This window comes from Diabrotica virgifera, chromosome 1 (assembly GCF_917563875.1).
Source record: "Diabrotica virgifera virgifera chromosome 1, PGI_DIABVI_V3a".
Classification (NCBI taxonomy): domain Eukaryota; kingdom Metazoa; phylum Arthropoda; class Insecta; order Coleoptera; family Chrysomelidae; genus Diabrotica; species Diabrotica virgifera.
The window spans coordinates 161,479,378-161,503,087 of record NC_065443.1 but is presented as its reverse complement, the minus strand read 5'-3'; positions in this window follow the sequence as shown (position 1 = coordinate 161,503,087).

The window sequence follows — 23,710 nt, the reverse complement described above, 5'->3', positions numbered from 1 at the left end:
TCTAAAACAATCCTCATGACATGTTCACCATAAATGTTAAATAAGTCAGGTGACAACACGCATCCTTGTCTAACACCTCTCTCGGTCTTGAATTGGTTTGAGAACTTCTGATCTAGTCGTAATGTCGCTATATTAGACTGGTACAGATTTTTAATAAGTGTCACCAGGTGCATTGGTGCGCCCATTTCTATTAAAATTTACCACAGATTTATCCAGCTTACACAATCAAATGCCTTTTGGTAGTCAACGAAGCATATAATCATAGGTACTTGAAATTCTCTAGACTTTTCAATAAGTTGTCTCAGGTTCAGGATTTGTTCCCTTGTACCTTTACCCTTTACAAATCCCGCTTGTTCCTGAGGTATTTGGTAATGTAGATAGGTTTTTAATCTGTTTTTGATGATATGCAACAAGATTTTACTAGCATGTGCTATTAGTGACAGTGTGCGGTAGTTTTCACATCTGGTAGTAGTTCCTTTTTTGTGTAGCGGGATATAAATTGAGGTGCACCAATCAGATGGCCATTTTCCTGAATTCCAAACAGCGACACAGATAGAATGGATGATATGTAGTCCTTTGTTACCTAGTAACTGTAGTATTTCACATGGTATTGAATCAATGCCTGGGGATTTATTTCTCTTTAGTGATTTAATTGTATCTTTGACTTCAGCGAGTAAGACAGTAGGTTCTCTAGGGTAGTTAGAGGGCCACTGATTTTCTGCTGATACCTCGTTATTTTTATATAGCTCGTCACAGTAGTTTCGCCATTTTTCCAATATTTCGTCAGTATCGGTCTTTACATACCACGTTTGAGGTTTAAATTCTCTGGTAAGGAGTTTGATCTTCTGGAATAAATCCCTCGGTTCATTTCGACAGCCATGTTCCTCTATCTCTCTGCATATTTGAGAGATGTAATCAGCTTTGTCTTTGCGGCACTGTTTTTTGATTTCTTTCGACAACTCTCTGTATTCATCGTTTGTTCCGTGTCTACCTTTGTGTTATTTTCTGCGATGAATAACAGTCCACGTATTATCGGATATCCATAGCTTACGGCCAGTGGAAAGCGCTGTCTAACAGTCTTTTGCAGCCTCGATTACCTTATCTTTGAAATAAATCCAAGTGCTTTCAGGGTCACTATCTACTTGGTCTAAAGAGAGAGCTTCTTCTAGGTTGTGTTGGAAGTCATTGATTTTTGATGGATTTAGAGACATGACTTTTCTCTGGGGTCTTCTTTTGGGAACTTTAAAAACGAAGTCGAACGTTCAATACCAGGAGTTGATGATCGCTTCCACAGTCTGCGCCAGGATATGTTTTACAGTCGATGGCCGACGACTTCCATCTTGATCTTATTAGGATATAGTCTATTTGATTCCTTGTTGTTTCTACATTCTAGGTCTATGATGTTGATCTACAAGATGTTGTTCTACACAGAACTCCACTAGACGGTCGCTATTCTCATTTCTCTGTCCCAGTCCATTTTTGCCCAGCACTCCTTCAATATTTTCATTAGATGACCCCACTTTGGCGTTAAAATCTCCTAAAATTATGATGAGTTCACGTTTCGGAATAGCGCGAACAGTTTCTTCTAGACGACCATAGAACCTGTTGATGTCTTCTTCTTGTGCAGCTGTTGTAGGAGCGTATACCTAGAAAAGGTGTAGGGTATTGGTGGATATTCTCATTTTAAGGGATATTATCCTGCCATCAATAGTATTATATCCAATTACGCAGTCGTTAAGTTTAGAGGGTACAATTATTGCGACTCCATTTGTACTTTTGTTATCTGGGCCTGAAAAATAGACGACGTTGCCAGCAGTTGTTTTAAAATGCCCTTTACCTCTCCAGTGAGTTTCAGAGAGTCCCAGTACCGAAAGATTGTGGTCTGCCATTTCTTTTTCAATTATGTGTAACTTTCCTGGGTTTTGGACCAGTCCTTGGACGTTCCATGTACCAATTCGCTGACATTTTCTTAAATTAAATGAAAATTTGGATTCAGTCTCACAATTTCTGCCAGGTGCCTGGTCCCTCACACCTTGGCAGCCGGTAGCAAATTTCACACCATCCGACCCGGAACCGAGATGGCGTGAGTCGGGTCGCTACACATTACATCGTCACTTACTGAAATTGTCATCGTTATGGGAAAAAATTCTCTTGGGAAAATAGTGCAGTGGTTTCCCTTCGAATTCTGCAACGCTGTATATGTGCCGTTTCTGTGGCTATGATTCTCGCCGCATGGTCAGTTTTGTAACAACCAGCTGCCACTGTCCAACCTATCACCATGTCTGGCTACCATCACTTAGTTTAGCCTGCAGACCAATGCAGTTGCCCGGGATATGGCACGTGGAGCCATAAGTGGTGAGAGTTGAGTGCCTTATGAGGACCAGTTATCAAAAACAATCTCCCGTCGATGACGTTTCATGTGGTCGTTCCAATATAAGGTGCTACCTCTATAACACATTCTTACACCCCACATCGGTGCATGTATGTTTAAAAATGTTATTTTTTAGTATTTTCCTCTTATTCTTAGTATGCATATTCTCTCTGAAATTGGTTTAAAGTCAACGATTAGATCTTTCAGCTTTTTGCTTACTGCAAATCCTGTGCCTAACATTATATTTTCCCCTCCGCTATTGAAAAATAAATAGTCATTTATTTCCATTGGGTTTTGGCCTAGTTGTTTCGTTTCTTGTAGTGCTACTATTTCGAATTTATATTTTTTGCATTCATCTACTAGGTGTTTCAGTTTTCCTTCTTCGTATGTTCCTCTTACATTCCATGTTCCTACTAATATATGTTCGTTTACGGGCTTCTTTTCATTAATAATCTGTACACTTTGTCTATTTGGTGTACCTTTACTTTGCCATGTCGTCTCTGTTATTTCAGTCTGCTTTAGTTGTATTGCTAGTTTTTTGGTTGTATATTTTTCTCTCTTATGAGTTGTTGTTGACTGCTATTCCATGTCCATATTTCACCCTTAATGATAAGCTCTGGTATCCTATTTTTCCATTTTTTCCATTATGCCTCTCTACCATAGCCTTGCTTCTAATTTCTTTCTGGATAATTCTTTCTTCTTTTGACATATTTCATTACTTCTATTTTGTTTTTCACGCTGTTAAGTTCCACTATGACCGTATTTTCTCCTGTTTTCCTTGTTCCATTTACATCTACTGAAACTTGTAGCTCTTTTTTTATAAAATTCTCCATAGCCCCTCGTAAAACTTTCTGATCATTTGTATCAATTTTTATTCCTTGTATTATTACATTTTTTAAGACGTAGTATCTCTTATAAGAATAGGAAGACTAAGATGGGCAGGACATCTAGCAAGATCACAGCATAACAACCCTCCTAGAAGAATCCTTTTGTCACAACCGGTGGGAAGTAGAAATAGGGGTAGGCCAAAACTTAGATGGAAAGATGGCGTAGATGAGGATGGGAGAAAAATAGGCGCAGCAAACTGGCAACGGTTGGCAATGGATAGGACTGACTGGCATAATAGACTTGGGAAGGTCGAGGCTCTTTCATAGGGCTGTAGCACCATTGATGATGATGATTATTACATTTTTCCTCTTTCTTTCATTTTCCAATTTCTCTATTTTTTCAATTGCTTTACTAATTTCTTTTTCTAATTGACCTATTTGTTTTATAGCTTTTTCGTTTGTTTCTCGCAGCTTTTTTATTTAATTTTTGTAGCCGCTTTGTTGATCTTTCAGTTCTTTAATTTCATCCTTTAGTTGTGTGATTTCGTCTCCAGATCTATATTGTTCTTTTTTTATGTCTTTTATATCCATTGCTAATTCTCTCATCATTTTCATCATGTTCCTCCTCTTCCCTTCTCCTTTTCATTTCATCAGCTAATTCGCTATCTGAACTCATTGTTCTTAATTCCTAGTTATTTTTCGTGCTAGAGTTATTAGTCAATGCGTCACGGGTGAAGTTTCGTGGAGAACTCTACTCACAGTTCAAATTCCCACCCGCGCCCGCGCTGGCCGTTACTAATTTTCCAGCACTTTTATTGCTAGGTAAAAATCAAAATCCAGCCCTGGTTATCTGTTTATAATAACATTAATTATATTATAATAAAGTTTTCTACTTTCAGCTGATTCTGTTTATTAATATGCTTTATTTTCCTGTAGAAATACACCATTCGCAATAATATTATATTGTTTTGTTTCCACCTACTGTAAAACCTGCTTTGTTTATATTCGATATCACACAAGTTTTTATCACTTTACACAAGAATTTAATTCCTTATCGTTGGGATTACTTTTATTTTTTAGTAAACATCTATTCTTATTGTAAAATATATGTAAAATCGTCCAATAAATACGATGGTTTAATTATTTTTCCGCTAGCTACTGTAGTTTTCGAGAAAATTGCGTAAAATCTCCTATTTTACAATTTTCCGGATTTCCTTGCATTTTCTCGCAAAAAAGCATATCTATTTTTATGTAGAATCGTCCAATAAACACCATGGTTTGATTATTTTTCCGCTTTCGAGAAAATTGCGGAAAATCTCTATTTTACGATTTTTCCGGATTTCCCGGCATTTTCTCGCAAAAAAGCACATCTATTTTTATGTAAAATCGTCCAATAAACACGATGGTTTAATTATTTTTCCGCTAGCTACTGTAGTTGTCGAGAAAATTGCAAAAAATCTCTATTTTACGATTTTTCCGGATTTCCCGGCATTTTCTCGCAAAAAAGCACATCTATTTTTATGTAAAATCGTCCAATAAACGCGATGGTTTGATTATTTTTCCGCTAGCTATTGTAGTATTCAAGAAAACTGCAGAAAAGCTCTATTTTACGATTTTTCCGGATTTCCCGGCATTTTCTCGCAAAACTATTTTCAGATTCGGATTCCTGAGGGTCGAAAACATATTTGCAAAAGGTTTTCGTCTTCTTTGCCAATTTTGAGCAGTTGAGAATATTTCAGTGGACTAGGTATTTACCTTTCAGATTATATTTTCTCTCAGTATTTCCATCCATGTCTATAAAATATTCTATTAAGTATGATTGGTAAAAAAGACTCCAAGTTATTTCTCTAATTCAACAATTTAAGTTTATGTCTTCCTTTAAAGTGGTCACTGGAAGTCGCACAACTTTAAGCCTCTGAAACTACGTGCCAGCATAAACATATCTAGTGGATAGGTACATAGGTTTTTTGAGTATTTATTTGAAAGAGTATTTGACCCTGTGATTTAATGACTCGCAGTGATGCAAGATATGGTTAACTGTTAGGATTTTTATTAAATAGTCTGAAGCTTAAGTTTACATGTACATGAATCAGTTCCATTGTGTGCAGATTTCCATTAACTGACGCATGTCCAGTAAGGAAGCTTCTTATGACTAAATTGATTTGTGCTGGTTTTCCGCAGTAATTTAGATCCTGTTAGAGCATGTTCTCAAATATTCATTTTACCAGTTGGTTGGTTGGCAGGTAAATTTTTCCAGTAAGAGTTACGCTATGTTCAGATCCAGGCTTTTTCCGGTCGTGGCCAATGCCTTTTTGCACTCTTACCTCCGACTACGGGCCGAAATATTCTGTAGCTGATTCTCTTCTGGTAATTTCTTCTTCTGGTAAATTTCATGATTTTGGACTTCTCATGTTATGGCAAAGAGTTATTCACTTCTACTGAGCCAATAAACTTGCCGTGAAATAAGGTGAACATGTCATCCTCATTGTCCAGAATATAACGTAAATCACTGCAGTCTATCAGTACATCCATGATCAGATTCTTTAACACATTCGCTGTCACTTTATATTCAGTCACTTTCGTAAAATCTTCTTCTTAAGGTGCCTATCCGTTCCGGATGTTGGCGACCAGCATGGCTATCCTAACTTTGCTTGCTGCTATTCTGAATAGTCCGGTTGTCGATGTATTAAACCACTTTCTCAGGTTTTGAAGCCAAGATATTCTTCTTCTCCCTGGTCCTCTCTTTCCAAATACCTTGCCTTGAAGAATGAGTTGCAACAAGCCATATCTCTGTTCATTCCTCATAACATGGCCAAGATATTCTAGTTTGCGCTCTTTGATTATGTTAATAATCTCGCATTCCTTGCCTATTCTACGTAGAACCTCAATATTAGTCACACGATCCACCCACGAAATTCTCAAAATGCGCCTGTAACACCACATCTCAAATGCCTCGAGTTTTCTCAAAGAAGCCTCGGAAAGTGTCCAGGCCTCTACTCCGTATAATAACGTAGAAAATACATAGCATCTGATGATAGAGATTTTGGTAGCAAGAGGTAAATCGTGGCTTCTGAAAAGAGACTTCATCATTATGAACGCTGATCTCGCTTTTCCTATGCGTTGTTTTATTTCACTTGAGTGGTCCCACTGGCTGTTTATGTTGGTACCAAGGTATGCGTAGCTGTCGACCCTGTCAATTAGTTGTTGGTTAACCAAAAGCTGTGTATTTAATATTTCGCGCTTACTGACTACCATATACTTTGTTTTTTTCGTATTGAGATCAAGTCCGTATTCTCTACTTATATCTGATATGCGCGACATTATTCTTTGCAAACCATCTAGACTGTCTGCAAAAACTACAGCGTCGTCGGCATATCTAATGTTGTTCAGACGCACTCCGTTGACTAATACGCCTTCCTGTAGTTCTCCCAGCGCTTGCTCGAAGATACATTCAGAGTATATATTAAACAGCACCGGGGACAGGATGCATCCTTGCCTCACTCCTCTATCTATGGAGACTGCCTCTGTTAATTGGTCTTCCACTTTAATATTGGCAGTTTGGTTGTAATACAAATTATATATGATTCTCAAGTCTCTATCATCTACTCCCGCTTCTTTCAAGATGTTTATGAGTTTATCATGTTTTACTCTATCAAACGCCTTTTTGTAGTCGATAAAACAAATATACACTTCACAGTCAACATCCCTGCATCTTTGCATAAGCACTTGGACAGCGAATAGAGCCTCTCGGGTGCCTAAGGCATCGCGGAATCCAAACTGCGTCCATGATATCTATTGTTCGCATTTTTTATATATTCTGCCATGTATCACCTTCAGAAACGTTTTGAGTAAGTGGCTCATTAGGCTAATTGTTCTGTAGTCTTCACATGTTTTGGCATTTACTTTTTTGGGTAAAGTTACGAAGGTCGACTTTAACCAGCTTTGGGGTATTTTTCCAGTTACGTATATTTTGTTGAATACGGTTGTTATCCATTTTATTCCTTGTTCATCCATAAGTTTTAGGAATTCTACATAAAACTGGTCAGGCCCTACAGCTTTACCATCTTTAGTTGTTTTAATAGCTGACGTGACTTCTTCAATGGTAATCGGGGGTCCTGTTTGGCATTCAATGTCTTCAATGGTATTCTGCCTTTCATCTGCAAAAGTTACTTCCACATATTTCTTCCACGTGTCTAGTTTTTCTTCCACACTTAACAGTGGTTTGCCTTGGTTATCTGCCAAACACCCAACTCTGCTAGGTTTGTATAAGCCTGCAGCTTCTTTAACTTTTTTGTGCATATTGAATGAATCGTGTTTATGTTGCAATTGCTGGATTTCCGCACACTGTTCTCTTAGTCGTGTATCCTTAGCTATTCTAATTGCTTTTTTGATATCTTTATCTATTCTTTTGTATAATGACATGTCCTGATCTTTGGACTTTCGCCTCTCTTCCATCATATCTAAAATCTCGTTTGTCATCCACGATTTCTTCTTTACTTTTGGTGGTTTGAGGAATTTCTCACGTATGTCTTGTGAAACTGTATGCAACTTTTCTATCTCCTGGTCCATTACATCCGATTGAATAGCGGTATTCAAGTTGTTCTGTATATACCGTTTTACACTCTGTTCTGTGTTTTGGTCTTTTAATAGCCTTATGTCGAATTTTGGATTGACACTACGTCTAACCTTCTTTAGCCTGAGCTTAATTTTGCCAATCAGTGGGTTATGGTCTGACTTGATATCAGCTCCTGGGTATGTCTTGACTGATGTTATGCTGTTACGGAATCTTTTATTAATCATGATGTAATCTATTTGATTTCTCACTATGCGGCCTGGAGTGTCTTGAGGTGATTTCCATGTATATAATCTTCTGTAAGGGAGTTTGAAGTAAGTGTTAGTAATCACAAACTCTTCTTCTGCCACAAATTCACCCAGTCGGTCTCCTCGCTCATTTCTTTCTCCAAATTGCCCTATGAATTCTCCCGATTGTCCCCTACCAATCTTAGCATTTAGATCACCCATAATCAAAGTTAAATCCTTTTTGGGGAGGCATTTTAAGGTGTTGGATAGTTCATTATAAAATGCTTCAATTATCTCGTCCGGTTTGTCAGCTGTAGGGGCATATACCTGGATAATGTTAGTTGTAATTGGGTAGGTATTAAGTTGAAGGAGGAGTATTCTTTCCGATATAGGTACAAAATTTTTAACATGTCTGGCAGTTTCTTGATTTAAGATTATACCTACCCCATTTTCGTGTCTTCCATTAGGGTTACCTGAATAATATATGTGATGATCATTAATTTTACATTGCCCAGAGTTCGTCCATCTCATTTCACTTATTCCCATTATGTCTACTGATAGTCTATCCATCTCCTTGATTGCATTATGAGTCTTACCTGCCTCGTATAATGTTTTAACGTTCCATGTGCAGATCGTGAGGTTTATCTTTACACTATATTGGCAAGGATTTCTTCTGCTGGCGACCGAGAAGGCCTTGCCGTCTTGTGATTGTCCTTCTCTGTCGGATCTTGGTATCCGAGTTCCATGATCAGTAATATCGTTTCTATGATTTGTCGTAGTCATGCTAATTGTACTAGGGGTACTCTCCGAGTCTTTAATGCAGTGGTTCCCCGTTGCCTTCTGCATCTTTATGCCGTTGACCGTTACGTTGTTATTAGGTTCATCCGCCTTCGAGACCGATTTATCAATCTCAGGACAAAAAGGTGCCCTTCCACTTATCAGCTCATCCGCCCGAAGCCGTTGGCCAGTAAGTGGGGGGATTGCTTATACCGGCAATCGCTCGGACGTCAGAGCCTCGTTTGTTATCTGGCAGGATGCACCGAAAGGTCAGTATCAAGACCATTACACGGGCAGGTGAGGTTGACATTTGGATAGGAGAGGCTATACGTTGCGCATCACTATTCCTTACATCCCTTTCGTAAAATGCCACTGCGAAAAGAACCCTATTTAATTCCACAGATTATGAACGCCTTAACGCGTCGGTGGCACCTAACTCATGCACGCAAAACTCCTTTTTGCGTCAGGCGGCAGCGAATGTGAAGAGAGAAGGTAAGACTCCTAGCATCATATTTAGGCTTTTTATACTGTGTCCCATTCTCTGTATAAAATGCTGCAGTTCTTTTTCCATAAATAACCCTGCTCTATATGCATCCTGTCCCTGACGTATTGAGCTTTTAATTAATGCACCATCCCTAATGTGCCCCTTAAGCAGTGGTTTTTTAGAGTTTTTAATATAAATTACATAAAAAATATCTTCCTCGGTGATTTGGCTTTTACCTGCCTCTTTTTGGCAAGTTTGGCTATTATATAACAATATATCTGCCCCAATTCTAAGCTAGACTGTACTTTCATACATAATTTTGTATTCAGGTCATTTCAATAAGTTATGGTCTCCAGTCCAGATTACTGCCACCTGTCTAGTGGTAACAATTTTGTTCCAGACTCAGGATGGAATATGCTGAAGAGTTCACTATCACGGTCTCTTAATAATTCTTAGTGAATTTACTGGCGACTGCTAAAGAACGAGTAAAGTACTGGTGTTGACTGCTTCCGGTTAACCTAAAGATCGGTATGCATACGCAAGCCGAACTGTTCGCGAATCGTTTGCGAATGCTATATTCGTATAATTTGTACGGTGGAACCAACCAATGGACGAACCGCTTGCGAGCTGTTCGTTCGTCGCTCGTCACGAGCCAAAGCCTGTCGGTTTTTGGGAAGAACACAAAGGATATTCGCAGTTCAATTTGGACGGTCTTCGCAGCGATATTGTATGTTCGTGTTTTCGCATTGAGATTGTGTGGCTTGAAATTAGTTTAATAATTGTTATAATAAACTTTGTATAATTGTAGAACAAATAGTAAAATTAAGTGTGTAAATTGTAATATGTTAATTTGATTGCACTACAAAAATACACAACACCTTTGTGTTGTATATTTGCTTGCTAATACAAATAGACAGCTCGCGAGCAGTGCGCGAACAGTTCAGCTCGCATCTGTTTACCCGTCTTAATTTCTGACAATGTTCGCACTAAAAAACAATTAAATTAAAATTTTGGTGCCAATTTTGATCATAATACATTCATGTTCTAAATCAACTAAGCTTTAAAACTACATTCTACTGGGTTCTTAATAAGATGAAATTAAGAAAATGAAATTTAAACTAATGTCCCTTCCTAATATTACTAGGATAAACAAGGTGATTAACAAGGAAAACTAGCCAGCTGAAAATACAATTCGTTAAAAATTAAGAAAACAACTTTAATAGCGGATAATGAGCATTGTAATAAGATTTAATCCTATCCAATAAAACTACTCCAAATTAGAAAAAAAAAATAAAAAGTCTTCTTTCTCTTAGTCTTTTTGCTTACAGCTTAGGTCATTTGACTATAAAAGTGATGATATATGGACGATAATAAATATATACTCTAACAGAGTTTGATGCTCTCTCTCCTTTTGTGTTATTATTTGCACATCACCTTCTTCTTCTTCACGTGCCACTCCTAGCGGAGATTGAAAATCAGCATGGCAACTGCGAGTTAGCAGCGCGCCTAAAAAGTTCAGTTGAAATACACTCGAACCATTCACGTAGACTGCGAAGCCACGATATTTTTCTCCTTTCTACACCATCACCAGAAGGTTCTAATAATATGTATTCTAACGTAAATAAAAAGGGTACCTCTTGGCGTATTTTAGTGCCATGTACTAAACGGAAAGTCCTCATCAAGGTTATGTTTGAACTGAAATGAAAGGTTTTCTGCACATAAAATGACTAATCCCTCTAAATTTAAGAGATTTTCCTCAGTATCTACTTTTGGATCGGTGATTCATATCATGACGACCTTCATGATCATTTTCCGTGTTAATGTTCATAACCAAAAGTAGAAGAATCACGTTGAAACAATTTTTACAAGGCTAAATAACTTATGAACGAGAGATCAAAACGGTCACTGAAATGTTGACTGGACATTGCCGTTTAAGAAATCACCTATACAAACTAGGTAAGGTGAATGAACCATGGTGCAGAAAGTACGAAATGGAAGAAGATACTGCCATACACATACTATGCCATTGCAGTGTGCTAGGTGATGTAAGGCAGGACTTCACTGGTCAAATGAGGCTTGAACCAGAAGAGATCCTAAAATACCAATAAGAAAACTGTTGGCCTTCGTTGAGACCACAGGACTTATTAAAGTTTTAGGAGAAGAACAGGGTTTGGTACACAGGTCTTATGACTAAGTGCCAGAGACTAACGAGTCTCGCCTGAGTTAAGAAGAAGAAGAAGAGATAACCTATGAAATACAAAGTAAATGGTAAATGAACTAAGATAAGAATAGAAAGAGTATATGTACACTTGTACCCTTAATACCCTAAAGAGACCTGCACTTTAGTTTGCACAGTAGTTTCTTCTCGATAATAAATGCTTTACAGAGTTACATAGAGTAGGAATCTATTTACACTAATAAAATATTGCTTCTATAAAATATAGTTTTCAGATATGTGGGTATAATAATATCATTCTTTTGTAACAATAACTTATTTTAAAATATATTTAATAAAACATGACCTATTGTAATTCGTTCCTTGCTCCGCTTTCCAATATTAAGCTTTTACGCTTCATAACCCGATTCGTAATCTATTTGGATCGTTTTTCGAACTCCACCGAAAAAAATCTATCCACGTCTTTGGCTGTGTCACGCGATTTCAGCACCATTCATATTCCTCATCATTATTAGTAAAATTTTTTATCCTTTTTTAGTTTGTAGGAAGGGTGGAGGGTGTTTACAGCTGTACCAGCTTACGTCAGAGCCTGGAAGTGCCATTCATGGTATGTGTAGGCCTCTGGGGCGAGGGTGTAATGACATTTTTAATTGGAATCCGATACTATAATTGTTTTTATGGAAAGGAAAATAGTTGCAACCCGAAAATAAATGCTCAATGTATCTCTTTAGATATAGATTTGGCACAGAAACAGAAAAGTTTTTTTAGTAAATATCCAATAAAATGTATAGCAATAGTCTAGGGCCTAGGCTGACTGACATTTATACCAAAATTTATTCAATTGATGGATTCGACCGTTACTTGATGGAAGTTCATTTTATCTCACAATAAAACACTGAAAACTTTTGTTTTCTATACTTCCACAAAATTTATTATTTACAACTATGTGACTACAGCTGTTTCGGCAGAGTGCCTTTCTCAAGTGATATAATTTACAATGTGTTTGCCTTTTTAAGTCTCTAACTGAAGAGGTTGAGGAGTGGGAAGCTGTTTGTCTCGAGTTGATTATTCAGAATTATATCTGTATTTTTCAGTTTATTAATTTCCATAGATTCTAAAAAAGATAGCTTAAGGCCTTTATTTTGGATATGCAGAATTTGAAACTTTTCATTGAAAGAATGATTATGATCTAGAAGGTGAAGTGCGTATGTAGAAGTGTCTGTTTTTCTATTGTTGAAAGCCCTTTTGTGTTCTGCTATCCGTTTGTCAAAAGTTCTGCCAGTTTGACCGATGTACGTTTTCTGACAGTCACCACAAGTTAGTTTGTACACACCCTCTGTAGTTGCTTTCTCTTTCGGCTTTTATTGTTCTTAATATATTTGCTTAAGTTGTTGTTAGTTCTGAAAGCTGGTATTATTCCTTTCTTTTTTATGTATCTGGCTATTTTTGTTGTTATCTTGTCAGTATATGTGAGAGAGCAGAAGGTACTGGGTTCTTTCTGTGGTGGTGGATACGATTACCAGACTACACAACAAACATGAGTTCTCCGTATATCATAAACCTACCCATACTGACACAACTATACACAATTCATCATCCCATCCCACACAACACAAATTAGCAGCCTACCATAGCATGATACATAGATTGACAGAAATTCCCATGACAAAAAATAACTTCGAGATAGAACTAAACATCATTAAACAAATAGCAGTAAACAACGGCTATAACGAACAAACAGTTAACAAAATTTTAAATCAAAAACTCCATAAGAAAGCCCTGAAATTAGTGTATCCACTACCACAGAAAGAACCCAGTACCTTCTGCTCTCTCACATATACTGGCAAGATAACAACAAAAATAGCCAGATACATAAAAAAGAAAGGAATAATACCAGCTTTCAGAAATAACAACAACTTAAGCAAATATATTAAGAACAATAAAAGCCGAAAGAGAAAGCAACTACAGAGTGGTGTGTACAAACTAACTTGTGGTGACTGTCCGAAAACGTACATCGGTCAAACTGGCAGAACTTTTGACAAACGGATAGCAGAACACAAAAGGGCTTTCAACAATAGAAAAACAGACACTTCTACATACGCATTTCACCTTCTAGATCATAATCATTCTTTCAATGAAGAGTTTCAAATTCTGCATATCCAAAATAAAGGCCTTAAGCTATCTGTTTTAGAATCTATGGAAATTAATAAACTGAAAAATACAGATATAATTCTGAATGACCAACTCGAGACAAACAGCTCCCCACTCCTCAACTTCTTCAGTTAAAGACTTAAAAAGGCAAACATATTGTAAATTATATCTCTTGAGAAAGGCACTCTGCCGAAACAGCTGTAGTAACATAGTTGTAAATAATAAATTTTGTGGAAGTATAGAAAACAAAAGTTTTCAGTGTTTTATTGTGACATAATTTATTCTTTGGATAGTATTTGTAAAAGGTAGGTTAAAAGTCAGACCTTGTATTCGCGGTGTGCAAGTACTTGGAAGGGAAACGAGAAACGACCGTGCGCGAGTCGCGGAGAAATATTGCAACTATCTTAAATAATTCATATTGTCAATTGAAATTGTCAAATTGACGTATATTTCATACCTTCTGTCATTGAAGCAGAAAAATTATATATTGCTCCACAATATTGATATGATATGCAATTATTATATAAAGGTAAATTTAATTAATTTTATTTTGCTTGCAGTACTGCATTTTAATAACTAATTTTATTTACTACATACAATTGTTTACGTTTGCATAACATAACCTGCATTTAATTTTTTCTTCTTATTATTTTTTTGGACTATGGCCTTGACAATTATCCAGCAACCAGGACTAATATAATTGGCCAATATAATTAAAAGTGCGAATAAAAGTACAGAGCGTAGAAATAGAGGTCGCTTTGCCGAACTTGCACGGTCCCAATATCTTATGTAGAATTTTAATGAATAATTTAGTGTCGTAATTTTTATACCTTTTTGTCGTAATTTTTATACCTTTTTCAGGTATTTCTGCATATGAAGTCCACCGTACATTGTCTTGCCAGGTGAGATGTTAGATAATCAGGATTAAATTAATCTGATTTAGAAGCATTGCGAAGCATTTCATAGCTATGGATTCCTGTCCACTGGCGAATATTACGCAGCTTTGATATCTTTTTACGTCCTAGACTTCTCTTACCCTCTATCTTTCCTTCGGGTAAAGGTTGCTGAAAAGTGTATCGTTCTCCTCGTAGTATGGGCCCTAAATATTTTTGTTTTTTACATATCTAATCCAAAAATTCCCTATTCTGAAAGCCTGCTCTTCTTAATACTTCGTCATTTCTGACTCTGCCGGCCAGGATATTCTAAGTATTCGGCACAGGCTCCATATTTCAAAGACTTGAAGTTTGTTAATTGAGCTGGCCTTTAACGCCTATGCTTCCATTCCGTACAAACCAACAGGCCAAACGTAACACTGTAGCATCTTGTATATCAGGTTGAAATCCAACTTTCGATCAATCAGACATTTACAGACCCTCAAAAAAGTATTTCTGGCTTTTCTTCTTCTGTTTATAATGCTCTCTCCTCAATGGAAGTTGGGTACTACAATTGCAAATTCTTGTATGTCTTCAGTTGTTCTTATTAGCATTTCAAATTTTAGCCCTGTCCATTTTCGGACGTTTCTTAGCCACGATAGGCTTTTTCTTCCTAATCCTCTCGTTCCCTCGATATTTCCTTTCACTATTAGTTGAGCGTATTGATACTTATTGTTTCTCAGTATGTTTTTTTATGCTTTTATGTTTTTGTAACTTTCACGTTGAAAAGTTCTCGTTCTTTGACTATTCTATGCATCACTTCTTCATTTGAGTTATGAGATGTCCATGAAATTTTGAGGATTCTCCGGTAGATCCACATTTCAAAGGCCTCCAATTTATTTACGGTTGCTGTTTTAAGGGTCCACGTTTCAAGTGCATATAGAAGAGTCACCAGACATAGCATTTTGATAAACGTAGTCGAATTTCGAGTTATATTCGAGAATCTATTCTCGAATCGATTATCCAATAAAACTCGTTTTATTCTAAACCTGTTTTATTATCGATCTTATTTCTAAGTCAGGATTTAGGCTACTATTGCTCCAACACCCCAGGATTATTCTACTCTGCTCTTTATTTCAGTCGTAGGGTCTCAACCCTCGTTCAGCAGACAATCCAAGTTTTTAAACTGCCTGACTTGTTTGATTTCTTCTCCAGCGGCATATACCTTTGCGTTTGGTTAATTACTTCTACGCATATAATAAGTGTTTTTGTCTTATAGATATTTATTTTCAAATGCAGAGCTTTACTCGCGAGTTTTAGATCATTTATAAGGCATTGAAGATCTTCGATATTATCTGCCACTGCCGCTGTAGCTGTGTCACCGGCATGCCTGATGTCAATAAACACATCATTTACTTTGATACCCATGTTAGAGAAACTGAAATTGAAACTTTAGTGTACATATTTGTTTAACATACTCAGAAATTATCATCTGAATACATTTTATATTAGGCCCATCGAATGGATTAAATGTTGATTGCAGCACAATAAATCAAAGAAATCAAAATTGTAAAAAAATATTATTCTCTGTTTTGTTTATATTCATTTATGTTGTTAAAATAATAACGAGATAATTAAATAATTACCTCGTCACGATTTTCCCTTATCTCGGTAAATATCGAACGCACAAAAAAAATTGCAAGAAATACATTGTAGAAAATCGAAATTGTAAAAACTTAGGTAATTACCATTTTGTCGAAGAGTTTAAAATGGGCGAAATATTAAAAATATCCTATATAACCATTTTCCATAAGATCTTACGCTCGGGCCGTAACCGTATTCGTACGAGCTTAAGCTTCAAAACGGTGAAACTATCTAGGGATAACTCTAGGCAGTCCGCACATGGGGCGACGTTCGAACTACTCGACTCGATTCCAGTCGCGTAGGTCTCTCCCCGCCAGTCAAGTTCCTTTGTTGTGGCATTGAGCTCCGTACACGGAGCGTTTATGATTGCAAATCTCCTCGTCTTGTACGACTCTCGTTCCTTGTGATCCGTAATGCACGAGAAAATTCGAGTGAGACGCACGTTTCCAGTTATATAGGTAGTTTCTTTCGTTTTTTGTTGTTTTTTGCGCTTGATTAAATTTTAGTTTTATTTAAAGATCGGTGCATGTTATGTTCTAAAGTTGTAGTATAGGTCTGGATCCCGCGTATGAAAAAAAAGTTGATTAATAGCAAGCTGAAAATTTGTTAACAGCTTAAGGGTGTCTAGTCGGATAAACTTTGATATATGGGAACACTGGAACAGGGGCAGTTTTAGTTGTGGAACAGGTTAAAAATTTGGAACGGTCACACCACGAAAACGGCACATTTATTTTGTCCGACAGAACAGACTTAAACTCTTCGAACAGAGATTAAACTCTCGTGCAAAAATCAGACTGCTATTTATCGTCAGATGGGCGTTTTAATGAGTGGAACATGTGGAATATGTCAAATGACAGGAAATATGACAGGTGATAAATAGCAGTCTGAATTTTACATGAGAGTTAAATCTCTGTTCGGAGAGTTTAAGTCTGTTCTGTCGGACAAAATAAATGTGCCGTTTTCGTGGTGTGACCGTTCCAAATTTTTAACCTGTTCCACAATTAAAACTGCGCCTGTTCGAGTGTTCCCATATATCAAAATTTATCCGACTAGACACCCTTAAGCTATTAACAAATTTTCAGCTTGCTATTAATCAACTTTTTTTTCATACACGGGATCCAGACCTAGCACTACCTACTAGCTTTGTGGAAATATATATATATATATATATATATATATATATATATATATATATATATATATATATTTATATATATATAATTGTTAATATGTAATGACTGTTGGATTGAATTGACATACTATCAAAACTTTTACGTTTACATATTACTTTTAAGAAATTTTCATGTTTTTATATAAGTTGTATAATTATTAATTTGTAACCACGAGCAGTAAGTTAAGTTTTATATTTTGAGTTTTATCTAAATTTAAACATTTTTATTTGTAGATAGTCTTGATAAAGAAAATAAAATTTTCGAAAGCTCGACTAATAAGTTCAAAGTGTTTCACTGAATAGCCCAAAAATTTATTGACTGCATTCCCCAAAAAAAAAAAAAAAAAAAAAAAATTTTTATATATACACTGTGTCCGTAAAGTATGGAACAAATTCTTTTTTAGCTAAACAGAGCATTTTAAGAAATAATCCTGAAACATGTCGATTTTTGATTTTAATTTACCGTATTTTAAAATAATATTCTACTATACAGGGTGAATTACTTTCGAGTAATGACGTCACCGTCATTTTTTTTAAATGGAACACCCCCATTTTGTCTCAATTTTCGGATTATTCTAGCTGAGCTGATTCCAAAAATGTATCACATGTTGATTCAAATTGCTACAGGGTGGACAAAAATACAATAGCTTTGTGTGTGTTCATAAAGTAAAGCGTTAGTTAAATTAACAATATTATCAAAAATACTTATTGTATTTTTGATATTTTAATTAATTTTTGATTTTAATTAATTTTTGATATTGTTTAATTTAATATTTTAATTTAATATCAAAAATTAATTAAAATTTAATATTATGAGCACACAAAAAACTATTGTATTTTGTCCACCCTGTACCAATTGGAATCAACATGTGATACATTTTTGGAATCAGCTCAGCTAGAGTAATCCGAAAATTGAGACAAAATGGGGGTGTTCCATTAAAAAAAAAATGACGGTGACGTCATTACTCGAAAGTAATTCACCCTGTATATTAGAATATTATTTCAAAATACGGTAAATTAAAATCAAAAATCGACCTGTTTCAGGATTATTTCTTAAAATGCTCTGTTTAGCTAAAAAAAGAATTTGTTCCATACTTTACGGACACAGTGTATATATATATATATATATCCAATCCTGTTACTCCGTGAAGGAGCATAGGGCATCCACGAAGCTTCTCCATTCTCCTCTATTTCTGGCCATGGTTGCTATTTCTCCCCAGGTTTTCTTCATACTTTTGTGGTCTTCTTCAACGGTACTCCTCCATGTTTTGGTCGGGCGTCCTCTGCTTCTTCGTCCTACTGCATTCCATTTGAGTGCCTGTTTTGTTATGTCTGGATTTTCTTTCCTCAGTGTGTGTCCCAGCCAGTTCCATCTTTTCCTCTTTATTGTTGTTCTGATGGGTTCTTGTTTGGTTTTTTTCCATAGTGCTACATTTGTTATGATATTGGGCAAGTATACCTTTAGAATTTTACGTAGACATCTATTTACAAAAACTTGGATTTTATTTACATTTCCGTCAGTTATTGCCCATGTTTCACTCCCATAAAGTAGCACAGTTTTCACGTTACTATTAAATAGCCTTATTTTAGTATTTTGGCTGATCTGTGTTGATCTCCATATATTTGCGAGGGTTCCAAAGGCTTGTTGTGCTTTTTGTATTCTCTGTTTAATATCTGCTTGAGCTCCACCTTTTGCACTGATTATACTGCCTATGTAGCAAAATTCTTGAACCTGTTTTATTTCTTGTTGGTTGATGTATAGTTTGTCACAGTTAGTTACTCCTATTCTCATCTCTACTGTCTTGTTCGTGTTGATTTTAACACCCACTTCTGCCGATTTCACCTCTAGCTTCCTTAACATGTTCTTCATATCATCTATTGTGTTCGCTACGAAACATATATCATCTGCGTATTCCATATCTGCTAGTTTCTTGTTCTGAAGGTAGTTCCAAGGGATCCCATTTTTTCTTTCAATTGTTTTTTCCAGTATATGATTAAGACATATATTGAAGAGCAAAGGTGACAGTATGCAACCTTGTTTTAAACCTACTTCAATTGGTATTTTATCTGTCATTTGCCCTTTATGCAATACCTGACATGTTGTTTGCTGATACATCATTTTGATTATTCCAATGATCTTTGGAGGTAATCTATTTAGTCTTAAGATTTTCCACAGGGCTGTATGTTTTATGCTGTCGAAGGCTTTAGCAAAGTCTATAAAGGCCATTATCAAGGCTGCGTTCTTCTCTATAGTCTCGTCTATCATGATTCTTGCCGTCGAGATTTGGTCTATACAGGATCTTCCCCTTCTGAAACCCGCTTGTTCTTTTCTGAGAGTTTTGTCTATTATATTGTTGATTCTTTGATGAAAAATAAATGCTAATATTTTATTTATGGAACATAACAGCGTTATTCCTCTCCAGTTTTTGCATAGCTGTACGTGCCCTTTTTTTGGAAGCTTGACTATAATTCCATTATTCCATTCCTTAGGTAGGATTTCTTCAGTCCATACATCTGCTAATAATGGTGCTATTAGGTCCACGGTTCTCTCAGTGTCCGCTTTCCACAGTTCTGCTGGGATATCGTCCATTCCCGCTGCTTTGTTGTTCCTCAGGTGCCGGATTGCTTCAGCTATTTCTTTTTTCGTTGGAATTTCCTCGTTTATCCTTAGATAATTTTCATTTGGCTCTACGTCGTTACCCTCTTGGAACGGCGGCTCATTTTCTTCTTCTGTCATAAGCTCGCTATAGTACTCATGCCAACTTCGTGTTTGCTCTTCAGTTGTTGTAAGCAGTTGTCCTTGTTTGTCTTTTAGTGGTTTGTCACTGTTGAAGTTCTTGTTTGCAAGACGTTTAGTGGTTCTATATAGCTCTCTCTGATTATTTGTTTCGGCTGCCTCTTCTGCTAAGCGCGCCATCTTCTCTGTACATTTTCTTTTGTCATTTCTAGCGCTCTTTTTTACTTGTTTATTTGTATCTGCATAATCTTGGGTTATTCTGATTCTATCTTCTAATTTTTGTATTCTATTTAGTTCGGCTTTTAAGTCTTTCCTCTTTTTTATCAGTTGCCATGTGTTATCACTTAGCCACTCTGATTTCTTTTCTTCGTTGTAGCCCAACACTTCTTGTGCGGTTTGGTGTACAGCCTCTTTGATCATCTCCCATTTGTTTGCTATATTTTTCTGTGTGTTGTTTACAGTTTCTGTGTTCAACTTTATTTTGTTACTCCACATTTTTTGGGTTTCACTGTCTTTCAGTCGTTGTATATTGTATCTTCTTCGTTTGTTATATTGTTTACTCCCGCGTTTTGCTTTAATTTTTACTTTTATTTCTGCTATTAGTAGGTGGTGATCACTTCCTACATCTGCTGATCTTTTATTTCGTACATCTAGAAGGCTACTTCTCCATTTTTTATTAATCAAAATGTGGTCTATTTGATTTTGCGTTTTATTATCTGGTGATATCCAGGTTATTTTGTGGCAGTCTTTGTGTGGAAAAATCGTTCCTCCAATGACAAGTTCTATGAGTTTCTCTCCATTGTTGTTTCTATTCCGTAGTCCATGTGTTCCCATGCATGTTTCCACTCCCTTGTTGTCTTTGCCAACTTTCGCGTTCAGATCTCCCATGACTACTAGTATATCTCCTTTGTTCACTTTTCCGATAGTATCGGTTAATTGTTGGTAGAAATTTTCTTTCTCATCTTCTGCGCTTACCTCTGTCGGTGCGTAACATTGAATAATGGTTATCTTTCTTATTTGAGAATTGAATTGTGCTACTATTAGTCTGTCTGATATAGGATGCCATTTTATTAGCCCTCTTTTTGCCTCTTTACTTAGAAGGATCCCAACTCCATTCCTCCTGTCTTCTTTTATATCGTTTCCTGAGTGTAACAGCACTCCTCCGTTTGATATTGTTGTCTCTCCTTGCCCAGGCCATCTTATTTCAGATAGCCCCATAATGTGTATCCTTAATTCTTCCATTTCTTTTACTACTTGCGCTAGTCTTGACGCTTCATACATGGTCCTGACGTTCCAAGCTCCGATTCTGTAACGTTTTTTGAGATAAAAGGTATTATTGGGTTTGTTTTGCTTCGCTTCAGTTTCATTGATTTTAGAGTTTAAGGTGAGTGAGTAATCAGCTCTCTGCACCCGAGAGTCCGTTTCTTCTTCTGTTTCCTGATTGTCCTCTTCATTTTGCTAATAATCTGTTTTATTTTTGTATGTTTTTTGCATTATATCTGATAATTCATTTTCTTCCTCGTTTTTCCAATTTCTTTGCCTAATCGTCATCATAGTTCTGGGTTTCGTTTCGGCCTTTAGTTTTTTAACTTGTTTGCCTCTGTGAGTTTCTGGGACCTATGATCCCACTTCATTTTCTTCCCGTTCACTTCTAATTTCTGATAACCCACTTTTACGATAGCACCTTTTTTCTTTTCTTCTCTGGCTATATCTCTTATATTTTTCTGGATTTTTTGTTCATTTCTTGAAAATTCCGAGTCTATGAAAATGTCTTTTCCCTTTAGCTTTGCTTTTCCTTGGAGTATCTTTATTTTGTCATTCCATTCTACCATTTCGACTATGCATCTATCTTGTCCTATCTTCTGCGCTCTACGTATCTTTGTTTTCAAAAGGAGTTCTGTCTGAAACATTTTTTCCAAAGCTTCTTCGAGTGTATCTTCATTATCGGTATTCGTTGGAAGTCCAGTTATTGTTAAGTTGTTTAGAATTTTTTGTTTTTCCATCCTTTCCATCTTGTCCTCCACTTCCTTTATTTTGTTATGTAGTTCTTCTTTTTCTCTCGTCCATTCTTCCTTCATTTGGGTGATTTCCTTCGCCATGCTTTTCATTTCCTCTCGGTTCTTCTGCAGCTCTTTTTTGGTGTCCTTTATGTCCTCTCTCATTTCCCTGATGTCATTTTGAATTTCTCTCTTTATTTGTGCCATATCCTCATGTAAGTCTTTTTTAAGATCGCGCAGCATTTGTTTGATTTCATCCATGCTGGGTTCTGGCTGTTTTACCTTTTCTTTATGTTGAGGTGATCTGGCTACTAATTTGCTTTCTCTGAGAAATTCCTGCTCTTCTTGTGACGAGTTATGCTCGTTCCTACTCCTCTTCATGTACTAGTAAAATACCTAATTAAATGAAGAGAAGAAATGCCAAAATACTGAAGCATGGAAAAACAGATTTGTTTATTTATTAATTGTTAATTTATTATTATTAATTATTAAGCCGGCCCTGTATCTGGTTAGCAATGTTTGTCTATAGTTCTAACTTCTTCTTGGCCGCTTCGTAAATTAGGTACTTTTTTCTACAAATTAATCGCAAATTAATTACTTTTATCTAAAAAATTTTTTACACTTGGCAAGCGATAAGGTCCCCTCTCCGGTCGACCCGGTGGAAGAAAAAGACCTTCTTTTGCGCTTTTATTTATATATGAAATTGATATTATCAAAATTGTTGCTTACTTACAATATATAGACTTTTAATGCACATAATCTAAGGCGTTTACCACTCACAAACTAAGAGATGATGTTGTTTAAATTTTCGGATTTGTATTTCCTACGTAATTTACACTTTAAATCAGAGCGATTTTACTTCGAACTTTCCGTTTCACTGCCATTGCCGGACTTGTGGAAATATATGGTTTGTAAAATAAAATTCTGAAAATATTGGACTTCTGTTTCTAGGTGCTTAATATAAAATTCGTTGGGGAAGTAGAAAAATGTTGTCAGTATAATGCTCATTGTATTCAAATCGTATTAAAAATGTAACAATACCGCACTTTTTACAGATCGAAATAGTCATTTTGGTTGTTATATAAAAAATGCGTTCTTCCTAGTTGGAAGATGTGAGCAAACTGAACCAACTAGTGTGCGGAGAACAATCGCTTGTGCCGCAGGGTTCATACAAGACGAGCAAGATGCGCGAACTTCGAGACGTGTCTTCGATCGACTCATGTGCGGACGGCCTAACTGAAAATAAACTCTCACAGAAATTGAACTAACTCAATTACTCAAACTAATAAAAGCAAAAAACACCTCCAGAGAGGCAAAATTTGGGACTATACCAAATAGTGACGGAAGCGTAACATAGATCATGAACAAAGATCAAGAAAAGATGCTGAACATCTGGGAGCGGAGTGTCCTAAATAAGATTTATGTAGGAGTAAACCACGATAAAGACGTTTGGAGGAGACGAGCAAATGTAGAGGTAAGAGAGCTGCACCGGAAACCAGAAATGAACCAGATTGTCAGAACAAAGGGACTTAGTTTGTTAGGTCACCTTTCGAGAATGGCTGATAGAAGGTGATCAAAGGACTTGTTAATAATGAGTGGGGAAGGAAAGAGGAGAAGAGGACAACCAAGGAAAAAGTGACTAGAAGTGTGTAAGTGTTAAAGGTTTTTAGGTAGAACTGTGAGAGTTTGGAAATGTCTAGGTT